Genomic DNA, 19,101 nt, shown 5'->3' on the forward strand with positions numbered 1-19,101 from the left:
AGTAACACACTACGCCGCCAGGGACTCAAATCCTGCAGTGCCAGACGTGTCCCCCTGCGAAAGCCGGTACATGTCCAGGCCCGTCTGAGAGCATTTGGATGATCCAGAAGAAGATTGGGAGAATGTCATATGGTCAGATGAAACCAAAATATAACTTCTTGATAAAAACTCAACTCATTGTGTATGGAGGACAAAGAATGCTGAGTTGCATCCAAAGAACACCATACCTACTGTGAAGCATGGGGGTGGAAACATCATGCTTTGGGGCTGTTTTTCTGCAAAGGGACCAGGATGACTGATCCGTGTAAAGGAAAGAATGAATGGGGCCATGTATCGTAAGATTTTAGTGAAATCCTCCTTCCATCAGCAAGGGCATTGAAGATGAAACGTGGCTGGGTCTTTCAGCATGACAGTGATCCCAAACACACTGCCTGGGCAAAGAAGGAGTGAGGATGCTTCGTAAGAAGCATTTCAAGGTCCTGGAGTGGCCTAGCCAGTCTCCAGATCTCAACCCCATAGAAAATCTTTGGAGGGAGTTGAAAGTCCGTGTTGCCCAGCAACAGCCCCAAAACATCAGTGCTCTAGAGGAGATCTGCATGGAGGAATGGGCCAAAATACCAGCAAGTGTGTGAAAACCTTGTGAAGACTTACAGAAAACGTTTGACCTCCGTCATTGCCAACAAAGGGTATATAACAAAATATTGAGAAACTTTTGTTATTGACCAAATACTTATTTTCCACCATAATTTGCAAATAAAGTCATTAAAAAAAAATACTACAATGTGATTTTCTGGATTTTTTCTCCTCATTTTGTCTGTCATAGTTGAAGTGTACCTATGATGAAAATTACAGGCCTCATCTTTTTAAGTGGGAGAACTTGCACAATTGGTGGCTGACTAAATACGTTTTTGCCCCACTGTATTTCAGCATAATGGGTGCATCATCAACCCGTTTAGATCTGTTATCTCTGCTGCAGCTTACGAGTCAGCTTTCCTTAGTTATTGATCGGGTACTCTACAGCATAGCAGCACACAGACAATACATTATGTAACAGAGAGCCCTGCAAGGTTCTCAGTTTCACACAGAACTGACAGTCAGTAAGTATTACAGCCAGAAGAGGACTGGCCACCCCTTGGAGCCTGGTTCCTCTCTAGGTTTCTTTCTCAGGTTCCTGCCTTCCAGGGAGTTTACCCTAGCCACTGTGCTTCTGGACTCCACATTGCTTGTTCTTGAGGGTTTTAGGCTGGTTATCTGTATAGCACTTTGACAACTGCTGATATAAAAAAAAAGGCTTTATAAAATAAATTGTTTGGTAAATTAACGATCAGTTAGGGTCAAGGATCTGTTTTATCTATTTAATAATATCTGCTTATGTTGCCAAGTCTCATAGCGTAGCTGGCCTTCCCCCTTTTCATTTGACTGGTGGTTAGTAGCAGTTAAAAAGCCTGGGTTCTGACTAGTGGTGACAAGGAAATTCAAAAGTACTCTCAATAGACGACAGCTCAACTAAATTGTGGAACTAGAGATGACCTACGGAACCAGTATTAGGTAACAAGTAGCCTAAGTCTAGGTCTCTGGGGGATTCAGCTTGAGAAATGGAGATTCCACTTTGACCACAGAAATGTTGAATCTCATAATCAGAAAACCTAAAAAAAGGTCTGAGCAAGGAGATTAATCGAGCCCTCATTTTGGGTCTGGGCTGGGTTCCAAAATTATAACTAGACCCACAGCATTAAACCCTTTACTTACAGTTAAAATGTTCACAGCAGAGTATGAAATTCGAGCTAGCGGGATGATTGGGTTCCTTCTTGCCAGACAGTAAATGGATCAAGAGGCAGGATTTTGCGATTAGTCTCGAACGGATCACACCGATATCCCTCCGGGTACTTTCATTAAAAAAAAAAAGCTGTTTCAGCTATCTGCAGATTCAGCTCGCCTGTCCTCAAAGACAGACCTTCATTAAGTGAAGAATGCACCACCACCATGGCAACGAGAGGCAGGAGATCATTGCTGTGTCTTTAGCTGTTTGTTCTAGTGAAGGGAGTGACCGGGGAGGTCATCTCTGTTCCAGATTTTCTGGTTTTTAATCCAAACCTATATGTGTGCCATGCTGGATGCCTCCGACAAGGAAACTTGGAACATCAATATTGGTTGACATACTACACACACACAAAAGTACGTGGCCACCCCTTTAAATAAGAGGATTCGGCTATTTCAGCCACACGCGCTCCTGACAGGTATAAAAATCGAGCACGCAGCCATGCAATCTCCATAGACAAACATTGGCAGTAGAATGGCCTTACAGAAGAGCTCAGTGACTTTCAACGTAGAGCTGTCATGTCACTTTTCCAACAAGTCAGTTCATAAAATGTCTGCCTTGCTAGAGCTGACCCCGGTCAAATGTAAGTGCTGTAATTGTGAAGTGGAAACATCTAGGCGCAACAACGGATCAGCATGTAATGGTCTGTCCTCGGTTGCAACACCAAAGTACCTCTGGAAGCAACGTCAGCACAATAGCTGTTCGTCGGGAGCTTCATGAAGTCTAGGTCTATCATAACCGCCATCGATACTGATATCATAACCGCCATCGATAAGAGACAATACTGTGCAGCTGTATTCATCGACCTGTCCAAGCCTTTCGACTCGGTCAAATCACCACATTCTTATCAGCAGACTCAACAGCCTTGGTTTCTCAAATAACTGCCTCGCCTGGTTCACCAACTACTTCTCAGAGTTCAGTGTATCAAATCGGAGGGCCTGTTGTCCGTACCTCTGGCAGCCTCTATGGGGGTGCCACAGGTTTCAATTCTCAGGCCGACTCTTGCTGTTGGTGATTCTCTGAATCACCTCTACACAGACGACACCATTCTGTATACCTCTGACCTCTTTGGACACTGTGTTAACAACCCTCCAGACGAGCTTCAATGCCATACAACTCTCCTTCCGTGGCCTCCAACTGCTCTTAAATGCAAGTAAAACTAAATGCATGCTCTTCAATCGATCGCTGCCTGCACCTGCTCGCCTGTCCAGCATCACTACTCTGGACGGTTCTAACTTAGAATATGTGGACAACTACAAATACATAGGTGTCTGGCTGTAAACTCTCCTTCCAGACTCACATTAAGCATCTCCAACCCAAAATTAAATGTAGAATCGGCTTCCTATTTTGCAACAAAGCATCCTTTATTCATACTGCCAAACATACCCTCGTAAAACTGACTATGCTACTAATCCTCAACTTCGGCGATGTCATTTACAAAATAGCTTCCAACATTCTACTCAGCAAATTGGATGCAGTCTATCACAGTGCCATCCATTTTGTCACCAAAGCCCCATATACCACCCACCACTGCGACCTGTATGCTCTCGTTGGCTGGCCCTTGCTTCAGATTCGACGCCAAACCCACTGGCTCCAGGTCATCTATAAGTCTTTGCTAGGTAAAGCCCCGCCTCATCTCAGCTCACTGGTCTCCATAGCAGCACCCACACGTAGCACACACTCCAGCAGGTATATCTCACTGGTCATCCCCAAAGCCAATTCCTCTTTGGCAGCCTTTCCTTCCAGTTCTCTGCTGCCAGTAACTGGAACAAACTGCAGAAATCACTGAAGCTGGAGACTCATATCTCCCTCACTAACTTTAAGCAACAGCTATCAGATCACTGCACCTGTACATAGCCCATCCAACTACCTCATCCCCATACTGTTATTTATTTATTTTTGCTCCTTTGTACCCCAGTATGTCTACTTGTACAGAAGATGAATGTGCATCTATCACTCCAGTGTTTAATTGCTATATTGTAATTATTTTGCCACTATGGCCTATTTTTTGCCTTACCTCCCTTATCCTACCTCATTTGCACACACTGTATATAGACTTTTTCTGTTGTATTATTGACTCTGTTTTTTCTATGTGTAACTCTGTTGTTTGTGTCACACTGCTTTGCTTTATCTTGGCCAGGTTGCAACTGGTTCTCAACTAGCCTACTTGGTTAAATAAAATTGAAAAAATGAAATGGGTTCCCATGGCCAGGCAGCTTCACACAAGCCTAATATCACCATGTGCAATGCCAAGCGTCGTCTGGAGTTGTAAAAGCCGCCACCATTAAACTCTGGCACACTTGAAACGCTTTCTCTGGAGAGAGTTTGAACGCTGACTGCGAGCCAGGCCTAACCGCCCAACATCAGTGCCCGACCTCACTAATGCTTGTGGCTAAATGGAAGCAAGTCCCCGCAGTAATGTCGCAACATCTAGTGGAAAGTCTTCCCAGAAGAGTGGAGGCTGTTATAGCAGTAAAGGAGGGACCAGCTCCAAATTAAAAACACCTGCGATTTTGGAATGAGATGCTCGACAAGCAGGTGTCTACATACACAAAAGTACGTTGTGTATTTCTCACTGTTGTGGACGAGGGCCTCAGATAGCAAAATAGTTTAGTCTAAACATGTCCACTACAATCCTTCAAAATTGGTGCAAAGGTTGGAGAGAAGAGTCAATAAAATGGATTCTTAATACTGTTTAAGACCATTCAATGGGGTCATCTTAGGGTCAAATAAGTTCCCTAGTCACAACAAACTAACATTTTGTATAGTCTGATAAGTGTATGTCACATTAGTTAGGCTAAGAGTATCCTGCCCATTGTTCTTCACAATGACAGGAAGTACAAACAATGAAGTCGGTGGGCTTTAAAAATTAAAAACATAACAGTTTTACAGTACTGTGGTCTTGAGGGAGGGTTTCTCTAACATGCAGGCTACTTGATCATGTTTATGGAAGTTTTCTCCTGCTCTCACAATGGAACTGTGATGCAGTGCGACCGAGCAAATTTCTCCTGTCAAATTTGGTCACAGTTGTCAGTGCAAGATTAGAGTAGCTACTTCAATCACAAGTTAAATAATGTCCGTAATATCGATTGTTGAATTCCAATTAAAATCACATGGTGATCCGAGTAGTCCGACTGAAAGGATTAAACAAATGTGGTGTAGCCGAAGCCAGAAACTCCTAGACATATCTAATTCTAATGGCGCCATATTTAGTTCCTACAGTATCCACTGTCCAGGTCTTATTTTTTATTTTTTATTGGCAGATGGAGTTGTAACTCGGTTGATTGGCATCGCACAGAGTACGTAATGCTCTGGGTGTTTTTTAAAAGGCCCAGTGACAAGCGTGCGCTCCAGATGTGTTTTAACCCCTTGGCTTCAGTCTCAGGACAGTGATAACACACCCAACCCGGTCAGACTAATGAATAGTCATGGGGGAAACTCACAGGTCGAGCACACAGCGAGTGTAGACATATGTCCGATTGCACATTTCCATTACATCTATACTGTGTTGTCTGGTGGTTCACTGAAGCCCTGGAATAGGTCTGCAGTGAACATATTCAGTTCAACACGACTGTGATGAAACAAGACGTGTTGGCAAAGAATGTGACAGCCTGAAAACCCCCATTAAAATCCTCGCTGTTAAACCAAACATGGGAGGAGAGGAGCGTCAAAACGAGTGTTGGTTGGCCTGGAACCATGTAAAAAGGGTACATACAGTGGCAAGAAAAAGTATGTGAACCCTTTGAAATTACCTGGATAACTACATAAATGTGTCAAATTGGATCTTCATCCAAATCACAACAATAGAAAAACAGTGTGCTTAAAACAAATAACACAAATGATTGAGTTTCAGGTCTATATCGAATACTTCATTTAAAATTCACAGTGTAGGTTGGAAAAAGTATGTGAACCCCTAGGCTAATGACTTTTCCAAAAGCTAATTGAAGTCAGGAGTCAGCTAACCTGGAGTCCAATCAACAGGACGAGAATGGAGATGTTGGTTACAGCTGCCTTGCCCTATTAAAAAAAACACACAATTTGAGTTTGCTTTTCACTAGAAGCATTGCCTGACGTGAACCATGCCTCAAACAAAGAGATCTCAGAAGACCTAAGATTAAGAATTGTTGACTTGCATAAAGCTGGAAAAGGTTACAAAACTATTTCTAAAGGCCTTGATGTTCATCCGTCCACAGTAAGACACATTGTCTATAAATGGAGTTGTGGCACTGTTGCTACTCTCCCGAGTGGCCGTTTTCTGCGCTATGCTCTTGCAGTTTGCTCAATGAGGTTAAGAGGAATCCTAGAGTGTCAGCTAAAGACTTACAGAAATCTCTGGAACATGCAAACATCTCTGTTGATGAGTCTACGATACGTAAAACACTAAACAAGAATGGTGTACATGGGAGGACACCATGGAAGAAGCCGGACAGATGAAACTACAGTTGAGTTGTTTGGAAAGAACACACAGCACTACCGGTATGTGTGGAGGAAAAAGGCACAGCACACCAACATAAAAACCTCATCCCACACTGTAAAGTATGGTGGAAGGAGCATCATGGTTTGGGGCTGCCTCAGGGCCTGGCCAGCTTGCCATCGACGGAAAAATAAACTCCCAAGTTTATCAATACATTTTGCGGGAGAATGTAAGGCTATCTGTCCGCCAATTGAAGTTCAACAGAAGTTGGGTGATGCAACAGGACAACGACCCAAAACACAGAAGTAAATAAACAGAATGGCTTCAACAGAAGAAAATACACCTTCTGAGATTTAGATGCTGTGGCATGACCTCAAGAGAGAAGATCACACCAGACATCAAGAAAATTGCTGAGCTGAAACAGCTTCGTAAAGAGGAATAGTCCAAAAATTCCTCCTGACTGTTATGCAGGTCTGATCCGCAACTACATAAAACATTTGTTGAGGTTATTGATGCCAAAGGACAGTCAACCAGTTATTAAATCCAAGGGTTCACATACTTTTTCCAACCTGCATTGTGAATGTTTACATGGTGTGTTCAATAAAGACATGAAAACACATTGTTTGTGTGTTATTCGTTTAAGCAGACGGTTGTCTATGGTTGTGACCTAGATGAAGATCAGATCAAATTTTATGACCAATTTATGTAGAAATCCAGGTAATTCCAAAGGGTTCACATACTTTTTCTTGCCTCTGTCTATCTACGGTACATGCTTCCAGTACACATGTATTGTAAATTACATAAAAAAAGGTTACAATTCAACACATGAGCCCCATGGGACAATTATACTTGGAATCTATGACTGATAGCCTTTTACAGAGGGGAGGGAAGGGTCTTAAACATTGGAGGATCTCCTAAAAAGAAACATATGGGTGCTAGATTAGATTAGAGGGTTACTGAGCATCCTGCAGTGTTGACTACAAACACACTGCTTAGCAGTACAATGCTCTCAGGGGAAAATGTAAGCCTACACTGTGTGCGCGTGTTGGAATAACAAAAACCTCAAGTTGAACAAGGTAAAACTAGAGGTAGGGCCTGGATGACTTAAAAAGGGTCTTCATGATTTATGGATTAATATGAATTAGAAACTGGGGGGTTCGAGCAACGAATGTTGATTGGCATTAGTGGTTTGTAAGACTGTATTCCACGGGTATGACAAAACATTTATTTTTAGTGCTCAAATTACAATGGTAACCCGTTTATAATAGCTGTAAAGGCACCTTGGGGTGGGGGGGGGGGGTTGTGGTATATGGTCAACATACCACAGCTAAGGGCTATATCCAGGCACTCAGCGTTGCGTTAAGAACAGGCCTTAGCCGTGGTACACTACATGGCCAAAATATGTGGAGATCTGCTCGTCAAACATCTCATTCCAAAATCATAGGCGTTAATATGGAGTTGGTCCCCCCTTCGCTGCGATAACAGCCTCCACTCTTCTGGGAAGGCTTTCTACTAGAAGTTGGAACATTGCTGAGGGGACTTGCTTCCGTTCAGCCACAAGAGCATTAGTGAGGTCGGGCACTGATGTTGGGTGATTAGGCCTGGCTCACAGTCGGTGTTCCAATTCATCCCAAAGGTGTTAAATGGGGTTGAGGTCAGGCCAGTCAAGTTCTTCCACACCAATCGACAAACCATTTCTGTATGGACCGCACTTTGTGCACGGGGGCACGGTCATGCTGAAAAAGGGAATGGCACTCCCCAGACTGTTGCCACAAAGTCAGAAGCACAGAATTGTCTAGAATGTCATTGTATGCTGTAGCATAAAGATTTTCTTTCACTGAAACTAAGGGCCAAGCCCAAACCATGAAAAACAGCCACGTGTGTATATGCTCCTAAAAACCAATGAGATGGGTAGCCAGGCGCTAAAATAGAACTTGGTTCTGTGTAACGCTACCCACGTACCATCTCCTCATTGGTTTTTAGGAGCATATACCCACATAGGTGGTTGAAAGATGACGTGAGGTTCACACTCCAGTCGGTAGTGGTAGTGCATCTTAAAGTTGGTTGCCAACCACCATATAAAGTCCAACAATGTTTATATCCCAGGACAAATTAGCTAGCAACAGCAAGCTAGCTAAATTGCCATAAATGTTGAATGCTTTTTGACCTGTGACCAAATTAATATAGTTGGTTCAGAGTTTGCGATGATATTTCAACCTGCGTGTCCTGATCACGTCTGGTGTGGGTGGACAATATCAACGTGCGGTCTGGTCAGCATGTTAGGCTTGTGTGCGTCCATGGAAATCCATTTCATGAAGCTCCAGACGAACAGTTATTGTGCTGACGTTGCTTTCAGAGGAAGTTCGGAACTCAGTAGTGACTGTTGCAACCGAAAACAGATGATTTTTACATGCTTCAGCACTCTCCAGTCCCGTTCTGTGAGCTTGTGTGGACTACCACTTTGAGGCTGAGCCATTGTTGCTCCTAGATGTTTCCACTTCACAATAATAGCACTTACTGTTGACGGGGGCAGGTATAGCAGGGCTGCAATTTGACACGTTGTAAAGGTAGCATCCTGGGACAATTTCACATTGAAAGTTACTGAGCTCTTCAGTAAGGCCACTCTACTGCCAATATTTATCTATGGAGATTGTTTGGCTGTGTGCTCGATTTTATAGACCTGTCAGCATTGGGTGTGGCTGAAATAGCAGAATCTACTAATTTGAAGGGATGTCCAGATACTTTTGGCCATGTAGTGTCTATTGGCCATTTACCACACCCCTTCAGGCCTTATTGTTGAATTATAATAATAAGGAAGACAAACGATATGGGAGGAGATGACTTGTGTAAAGCATTAGCTTCTAGGCGTGTCCCTGGGCCTGAAGCTCTTGGCAAGACATTTCATATTATTCATTCACACCCACCCATTCACATCTGAACAAAAAAATTATAATATGTGCTCGAAAATGATTGAACTCATTTCAAAATATACAAACAAATAACTACTATTCAACATTTTTGGAGTTGCTGTACGTGTGAATGCATCTTTTAAAATACCCATAATGCTCCTCTAGGCTGCATTCCTAACAGACTCAGACCCCCAAACCCCCAATTAGTCCCCTTTCTGACCTGTTTGAGGTGTTAAGACCAGTTCTGTGTGGATTTGTCTGAGGACTTGGTACTGGCCGGAAAGGTTGGTTTGTTGTTTACTGCTTCTACCAGCCTAAGCAATGGAAGCAAAGACAATACTGACATTGTCATGTCAAAGGGCTTACAAATCAAATCAAATGTTATTTGTCACATGGTTAGCAGATGTTAATGCGAGTGTAGCTAAATGCTTGTGCTTCTAGTTCCGACAATGCAGTAATAACCAACGAGTAATCTAACCTAACAATTCCACAACAACTACCTTATATACACACACACACACACACGTGTAAAGGGATAAAGAATATGTACATAAAGATATGAATGAGTGATGGTACAGAACGGCATAGGCAAGATGCAGTAGATGGTATCGAGTACAGTATATACATATGAGATGAGTAATGTAGGGTATGTAAACATAAAAGTGGCATTGTTTAAAGTGGCTAGTGATACAGTCACTAGCCGTCTTACAACGAATGGGTTCTGCAAGTCCCAAAAAAAACATACAGTAGAAAATATTTGAGCACATCTCATTTATGACATACCGGTAGTACACATCAATTACAAAATTGTGATTTTTGTAATTGACCCAAGTTTGTTTGTTTTTTTAAAATGCATTTTTACAGTTGAGTGCATACTCCATTTTTTTTATATATTATTTTTTTTTTTACCTTTATTTAACCAGGCAAGTCAGTTAAGAACATATTCTTATTTTCAATGACGGCCTGGGAACAATGGGTTAACTGCCTGTTCAGGGGCAGAACGACAGATTTGTACCTTGTCAGCTCGGGGGTTTGAACTCGCAACCTTCCGGTTACTAGTCCAATGCTCTAACCACTAGGCTACGCTGCCGTAAAGAATCAGCTTCAAAAAACAGAGGCTCAGACTGCTCTAGAGAAGCTCATTTACACGGATCTCGCATTACAGATTAGTCTCAGATCCTTATGATCAATACCAATCCAACAATAGCGTAACAATGCCGATGACTCCTCCCTATGCAGTTGAACTGAATTCAGACAAGCCTCAAAGATTTTGCCTCAACTGCTGTAGTGTAAATCTAAGGTCGAGACAAACGTCTGCTAATTGCATCGTGACCTTCAGCGAAAGGGCAAGTAGGCAGCAATAAAGAGGAAGACTTAAATATCAGCCGTCTCTCTCTCTCTCTCTCTCTCCAGGGTGAAAGAGCTAGATTCCCCAGTGATAGCTTTCTGATGTCTACTGCGTTAACTCAGAATTAGCGTCAGCACGGTTTTGCTCAAGGTTGCATTCAGGGCTATAGGCATTTCATTGGTCACTGCCAGATCCCAGCCAGGCATAGATCCTATAGACCTGTAGTAGACTACTTCCTGTATCCACTTGTGATGCTGTAACACACCAGTGCCTGTGCTGATTACAGTTTACAGCCATGCTGGTGTGTGGAAGGAGACTGGGCTTGACCACTGAGCAGATAACAGAGCCTCTGAAGGGATGTGCTTTGGTTTTGGATGCAACGCGTGAGCAAAAGCACTGATAACTGCCACCCAAATTTAGGGCAGGGCAAGTCCACGGTAAACGGAATTACGTGTCGACTCACTTTAAAAATGTATGCAAAAAAATAAAAGGAACCGATTTCAAAAGTTTAACCAACCATACAACTATAAGGACAACGACTACTTTTAACCATTTCCACAAACAAACAAAAAAATACAAAAACGAATTTAGTTTAACTATGCAGATGCAAACATGTTACAGAATTTCTCAGGTTTTTAAGCAACCACGTTTCCCAAAAACTTGAATATCTTCTCCACATTAAGATTTAAACATGTCTGCAGAAAGAATGGTGTGTCAGCTATGACATCTCTTTCACATAGAGTTGATCATGCTATTGATTGTGGCATGTTGTCCCATTCCTCTTCAATGGCGAAGTTGCTGGATATTGGTGGGAACTGGAACACACTGCTGTACATGTCGATCCAGAGCATCCCAAACGTGCTAATGGATGACATGTCTGATGAGTATGCAGGGAACCAGGACATTTTCAGCTTCCAGGAATTGTATACAGATCCTTGCAACATGGTGCCATGCATTATCGTGAAATTCTTTGGTTGTGCAAACACAGTTTCATCAGCTGTCCAGGTGGCTGGTCTCAGACAATCCCGCAGGTGAAGAAGCCGGATGTGGATGTCCTAGGCTGGCGTGGTTACACGTGGTCTGCGGTTATGAGGCCAGTTGGCCAGTTGGACGTACTGCCAAATTCTCCAGAACAACGTGTAAAAAAAAATAAAAAAAATAAAAACTTGCCCTTGATGAAAGTTTGTTAGTATCGTCGTGGGCTGTATGAGCAAGACCTGGAGCGTGACCTGTATCTACTGTAGTAGGGTGAGGGAGAGAAATAATCACTCAATTATTTATCACCAGCTCTGGTGGACATTCCTGCAGTCAGCATGCCAATTGCATGCTACCTCAAAACATGAGACATCTGTGCCATTGTCATGTGTGACACAACTGCACATTTTAGAGTGGTCTTTTATTGTCGCCCAGCACAAGGTACACCTGTGTAATGATCATGCTGTTTAATCAGATTCTTGATATGCCACAACTGTCACCTGGATGGATTATATTGAAAAGGAGAAAAGCTCACTAAACAAATTTGTGCACATAGAAAATGTATGGGATCTTTTATTTGAGCTCATGAAACATGGGACCAACACTTTTTTTTGTTCAGTATAAATATACATGTTGATATTAGTTGGCAGGGTTCATCACGTCAACATTATTGTGTTGATGCATTTATGAAGCCTTTTAAGACTTTCTTGGTAGATGTTCTCAGACCCCCTTTTCCATCCATTTATGCAGAAATCAAATCCTTTAACTTATGCCCAATTTATAAAGATGAAAAACTGATCCATACCTTTTTTTTATTTTTTATTATTTAAAAAAACATATACATACACACATACATATATATACACATCCACACATACATATATATATATACACACATACATACATACATATATATATATACACACATACATACATACATATATATACACACACATACATATATATACACACACATATATACACACACATATATATATATACACATATATATATATATATATATATATATATACACACATATACACACATATATACACACATATATACACATATACATATATATACATATATATATATACACACATATACACACATACATATATATATACATATACACACACATATAGAGACTCTTACCTTTCATTTGACACCCAATTTGATATGCTCCTATAAAACTTCACGCGTTGGTGCTCATGGGTCCTTTTACATGGAAATGCCTGGCACCAATTCAGCCAAACTTCAGGGGCTAATTATCACAACGGTAAATGTTCACAGGTAGAAAAGCTGGAGCACACAGAGTATAAACGTTTCCCTACGCCACACAGACAGATACCACCATGTTTAGACCTCCATACAGACCAGAGGTCGACCATCATGTTTAGACAGCCCTCCATACAGACCAGAGGTCGACCACCATGTTTAGACAGCCCTCCACACAGACAGATACCACCATGTTTAGACCTCCATACAGACCAGAGGTCGACCATCATGTTTAGACAGCCCTCCATACAGACCAGAGGTCGACCACCATGTGTAGACAGCCCTCCATGCAGACAGATACCACCATGTTTAGACCTCTATACAGACCAGAGGTCGACCACCATGTTTAGACAGCCCTCCACAGACAGATACCACCATGTTTAGACAGCCCTCCACACAGACCAGAGGTCGACCACCATGTTTAGACAGCCCTCCACACAGACAGATACCACCATGTTTAGACAGCCCTCCACACAGACCAGAGGTCCACCACCATGTTTAGACAGCCCTCCACACAGACACCACCATGTTTAGACAGCCCTCCATAGAGAACAGAGGTCGACCACCATGTTTAGACAGCCCTCCATACAGACAGATACCACCATGTTTAGACAGCCCTCCACACAGACCAGAGGTCGACTGATTAATCGGAATGGCCCATTAATTAGGGCTGATTAAGTTTTCATAACAATCGGAAATCGGTCTAGCTTTTTATTTTTTTATTTTTTTACACCTTTATTTAACTAGGCAGGTCAGTTAAGAACACATTCTTATTTTCAATTACGCCCTTAGGAACGGTGGGTTAACTGCCTCGTTCAGGTGCAGAACGACAGATTTTCACCTTGTCAGCTAAGGGGGATCCAATCTTGCAACCTTACAGTTACCTAGTCCAACGCAAATACGACCTGCCTCTCTCTCTCGTTGCACTCCACAAGGAGACTGACTGCCTGCTATGCGCATGCAGTAAGCCAAGGTAAATTGCTAGCTAGTTAAACTTATCTTATAAAAAACAATCGATCATAATCACTAGTTAACGAAACATGGTTGATGATATTACTAGATATTATCTAGCGTGTCCTGCGTTGCATATAATCTGACTGAGCATACACGTATCTAAGTATCTGACTGAGTGGTGGTAGGCAGAAGCAGGCGCGTAAACATTCATTCAAACAGCACTTTCAGGCGTTTTGCCAGCAGCTCTTCATTGTGCGACTTCAAGCCTATCAACTCCCGAGATGAAGCTGGTGTAACCGATGTGAAATGGCTAGCTAGTTAGCGCACGCTAATAGCGTTTCAAACGTCACTTGCTCTGAGCCTTGGAGTAGTTGTTCCCCTTGCTCTGCATGGGTAACGCTGCTTCGAGGGTGGCTGTTGTCGTTGTGTTCCTGGTTCGAGCCCAGGGAGGAGCGAGGAGAGGGACGGAAGCTATACTGTTCCACTGGCAATACTAAAGTGCCTATAAGAACATCCAATAGTCAAAGGTTAATGAAATACATATGGTACAGAGGGAAATAGTCCTATAATTCCTATAATAACTACAACCTAAAACTTCTTACCTGGGAATATTGAAGACTCATGATAAAAGGAACCACCAGCTTTCATATGTTCTCATGTTCTGAGCAAGGAACTGAAACGTTAGCACATATTGCACTTTTACTTTCTTCTCCAACATTTTGTTTTTGCATTATTTAAACCAAATTGAACACGTTTCATTATTTATTTCAGGCTAAATCGATTTTATTGATTTTAAGTTCAAATAACTTAATATAATACATAAAAAATATAAAAATAAATTTGGCCGATTAATCGGTATCGGCTTTTTTGGTCCTCCAATAAATCGTTATCGGCGTTGAAAAATCATAACCGGTCGACCTCTAATACAGACAGCCCTCCATACAGACAGCCCATGTGACTCGACATGTCTTGTCACTAAGCAGAGTAGTTGCTATGGATACTGAACTGAGGGCCAAGGCACTTATTTATAAGCGGGAAAAGAAAAAAAAACACTCATTCATTTGCTCACTCTCTTTCTGAATGTGCCCAATCATTACTGCACTGGTGCAATTACAAGTCAGGCCCACACATGAGTTACACCGATTCATAAACCAAAATTATCTTCTGGATTGAAATCACAATTAGGTAAACTGACAGCAGCGCTCAGGCGTTGGCTAAGGAAAAAATTCATTCACGAGCTTTTAAATATCTTTCAGGTTCTACACAGATACGACGTAAAACTGGCGTTACACAAGGAAGCTCACCCGTTCGTTCGCATGCAGACGTTGTACTGTTTGGCTGCATGAGTCCCAGTGAATCCAGATGTCACAAAATACGTTCAGACGAGCTTGTTCATAGGCATAACCAGCTATCATAATGCTTTAAAAATGTGGACTTCTTTGGGAATCTCGTTTGGAGGGCAGTAGAGCAGTTTGTGGCAACTGCACAAGGACACCTACTTCAGCCGGCATTGTGTTATATACAGCTTCATTGGTAGAATATGCCCTGCAGCAGTACTGGAAGAATGGAGTCTTCACTCGATTAGAGAGTTTGTTCATCGTTGATTTGGTCACTTCATGCTATAGGTTTGCAACTTCTTCTCTTGGCTGTTAAATCACCCGCTCTCAGTTTGTTAAGTACGGCTTGTTCCCTTGATATTACAGATAGTAAATATAGGACAGGTCTGAATGTGCAAAGCAGGGACGACTACGGAGGGTGTTTTATCATTCCTCAGGCAGACGCCAGCTGTAAGCGATGTAGGGGGATTGTCAGATAGGGCCCCTAAAGTGGTTCAGGGATGACAAAAGGATAATGTCTCCATTTCCATTGGGTGTCCCCGTGTGGCGCAGCAGTCTAAAGCACTGCATCTCAGTGCAAGAGGCAGTCCCTGGTTCGAATCCAGGCTGTATCACATCCGACCGTGATTGGGAATCCCATAGGGCGGCGCGCAATTGGCCCAGAATAGTCCAGGTTTGGCCGGAGTAGGCCGTCATTGTAAATAATTGTAAAAAAAAAAATGTATGGGGGTTGATCAACGACATAACACCCCCTTGCAGGACATCATTTTCCGTTATAGCGGGCTTTCTGGGTTTCTCCAAACCCCTGTGGTTCTCTGTTAGGTTAAGTGCTTGGATCATGAGCATGCCAGAAGAGTGTTTTGTCTAGATTTGAGGTCACAGCCTCAGTCAGTCTCAAACCACTTAACATGTCAAGACTCAGCAAGTAAAGCATCTGGGGAAAGGCAACAGTGTTAGTAAAACTAGGTTGCATTTTATGCATAGTCAAACATTTTCCATGTGGTATGTTTTTTTCAGAAGCACAATGTAATAAGTCTTCAGCCAATGCAGTGGATGTGGTCTAGTAAAGAGTTCCCACCATTGACATGACAAATGTAGGTTTTACACCGCTTTTCTCAAAGTACTCAGAGAGGAAAGAAACTACAAGAGAATGTTATTCATTAACCACTCCAACCTTTATTCTGACAGAATTTTTTTTAAATGAAACTCCAACAAGAGCAGGCGTCGTCATGAGAAGAAATTATAAAATGGTCCATTGGGGGTAAATGTTTTTCTACAAAGCCAAAATAACATTTAATAGATTATGATCACTTTGTTGGTCAAGGTCCAACCGAAATGTCACTTCCACTTTTAACCCAATCCCTCCAAAAGACACACATACATAGACAAGTTTTGGAGGGGCAGAGGGCTGCCACGTTGGGTGCCCTTGTTGTGGGGAGTTAAGTTCCCTGCTCAAGGACACAATGGCAGGCAATGGCATCTAGAATTTGATAATGGTAGTAGCCCTCCGGTTGCCAGCTCACTGATAGATTTTTCCCGGGACTTGACCTGGCAACCCTCCAGTTGCTGGCTCGCCTCTGACTCCAAGGCTACCTTCATTTATTTATTAATATATTAGCCTACTCGTTAAAAGCTAGAATCCTTCATTGAAACAATAAAGTGGTCACCTCACCTCTTGTTTTTTTTTAAGCTGAGGGCTGGGCCTAGAGAAATGTAACCACTCAAAATTAGCTATGGATGCAAGGAATGACTATCAAAAATATAGTTTTAACCATGTTTTCAGACTATATACAGTGTTTGTTTACATTTACTTTATTTGGCCTCCCGAGTGGCACAAAAGTCTAAAGCACTGCATCGCAGTGTCACTACAGATCCAGGTTCGATCCCAGGCTGTCATGCAGCCGGCTGTGACCGGGAGACCCATGAGGCGGCGCACAATTGGCCCAGCGTCATCCGGTTTAGGGGAGGGTTTGGCCAGCCGTGATTTCCTTGTCCTTCTAGCAACTTGTGGCAGGCCGGGCGCCTGCAAGCTGACTTTGGTCGCCAGCTGGACGATGTTGTTTCCTCTGACACATTATGGCAGCTGGCTTCTGGGTTAAGAAGCCAGGCTTCCAGGCTTGGCTGGGTCGCGTTTTTCGGAGGACGCAGAACCTGAACTGAGAACATGAGGTATTTACAAGTTATATTCTTTAAGAATCAAATGGGTATAGGCTATGTAAAACATTCTAACAGGTCAGGGGGTAAGCACTGCACAGTTCAGGGCAGCCAGGCCAACCCTGGTCTGATTAGTGTCCTGGTTGTCATAGGGGCATCCAGTGAGAGTAGGCCTACCAGGAGCGAGGGCGGGCCTACGTGTACCAGGAGCGAAGGCGGGCCTACGTGCACCAGGAGCGAGGGCGGGCCTACGTGCACCAGGAGCGAGGGCGGGCCTACGTGCACCAGGAGCGAGGGCGGGCCTACGTGCACCAGGAGCGAGGGTAGGCCTACGTGTACCCTCACCCATTGGGATCAGCGAACCCTGAGGGATCTGCCACGTACACAACCAACCAATAAATGACTTTAGCCCGATTCCTCTGATTCACCTTAGGAGTGCCAGTGTCTGGCTCAAAAGAATCCCAAAGAAAAACAGAGCCGAGGGTCTTCGATAAACACAATGCTTGAAACAAGAGGGGCTGGCGAGGGGTTTGTGTGTGTGTGTGTTGTGGACCACAGCTGATTGAGAGAGAGCTGAGAAACAAGATTCGACAACACAGCATTGCAGGATAAATATGATATGGGGTCGTGGTGTAACAGAGCGTAGTTGATCCGTACGGATCACCCACCACGGGTCGACACGCATGTGAACCATCACAGTGTGAAATGCAGTTTTACTGCCGCGGTTACTTTTTAAAAGTAATAATTCCCTAAATCCCGATGCAGAGTTGCAGTGAAAAGATAAGGACAAGACCGATGCGTGCTGTGTTTTACTCTGAAGGTTGACTTGATTCTTTTTTTTGTATTGAATTTTTTAAAAGCAGTTGTGTGTACTGTTCACCTGAATGGGGCATGTTGAATCAATCCTGGATGCTTGCGTTGTAAAAAGCAAAGAAGAAGAAAAGAGCAGTGACAGCCACGGCTAGCGGAGGAGCTGACTACCTGGAAAAGCCTCCCACTTTATTTAAGTCTCATGTAGGGGAGCATTTTGGCTTCCCTGACAAATATGATGACAGAAGGAGGTTGGTGGACAGCACCATTACGGTGTGTAGGCATTGAGCCACAGAATCATGGAAATACATCGAGCGTGGCCACACATTTTTAAAGCCTCATCACCCTGGTGTGTCAGTGACAGGAGCCAGCTCAGCCAAGAGACAACATTTAAGCAGCCCTTTGCTGCAGAATCAGACAGGGCTGAAGTCATCACCAAATCTATTGGGATGTTTATCACTGCAGACATGAGGCCATACTCTGTAGTGGAAAAAAAAGGGTTTAAAAATATGGTGAAAGTGCATGAGCCACGCTACGAAATCCCTTGGCGCACCCACTTCAGTATGAAGATCGATCCAGATCTTTATGAACAGGAAAATATCAAAATTGTCTACGAATTATCAAAGGCATCCTCTGTTGCCCTCACCACAGACGGCTGGACCTCCAGGTTAACGGAAAGTTACGTGACTGCTCACTACACCACAGAGGAGTGGACCTCCAGGGTAACAGAAAGCTACGTGACTGCTCACTACTCCACAGAGGAGTGGACCTCCAGGGTAACAGGAAGCTATGCGACTGACTGCTCACTAAAAGGAACCACCAGCTTTCATATGTTCTCATGCTCTGAGCAAGGAACTGAAACGTTAGCTTTCTTACATGGCACATATTGCACTTTTACTTTCTTCTCCAACACTTTTTTTTGCATTATTTAAACCAAATTGAACACGTTTCATTATTTATTTGAGGCTAAATTGATTTTATTGATGTATTATATTAAGTTCAAATAAGTGTTCATTCAGTATTGTTGTAATTGTCATTATAAATAAATTACTACAAATAAAATAAAGATATCGGCCGATTAATTGGAATCTGCTTTTTTT

At 42.9% G+C, this 19,101-nt stretch overlaps 1 protein-coding gene across 1 annotated transcript in view; it reads right to left on the reverse strand.

Moving 5' to 3' along the window:
• cdc42se2 (CDC42 small effector 2) overlaps positions 1-19,101 on the reverse strand; it is an 86,769-nt gene that overhangs the window by 62,768 nt on the left and 4,900 nt on the right. The gene's annotated exons all lie outside the window — the stretch shown is intronic.

The sequence above is a fragment of the Oncorhynchus kisutch genome, linkage group LG23 (assembly GCF_002021735.2).
Source record: "Oncorhynchus kisutch isolate 150728-3 linkage group LG23, Okis_V2, whole genome shotgun sequence".
Classification (NCBI taxonomy): domain Eukaryota; kingdom Metazoa; phylum Chordata; class Actinopteri; order Salmoniformes; family Salmonidae; genus Oncorhynchus; species Oncorhynchus kisutch.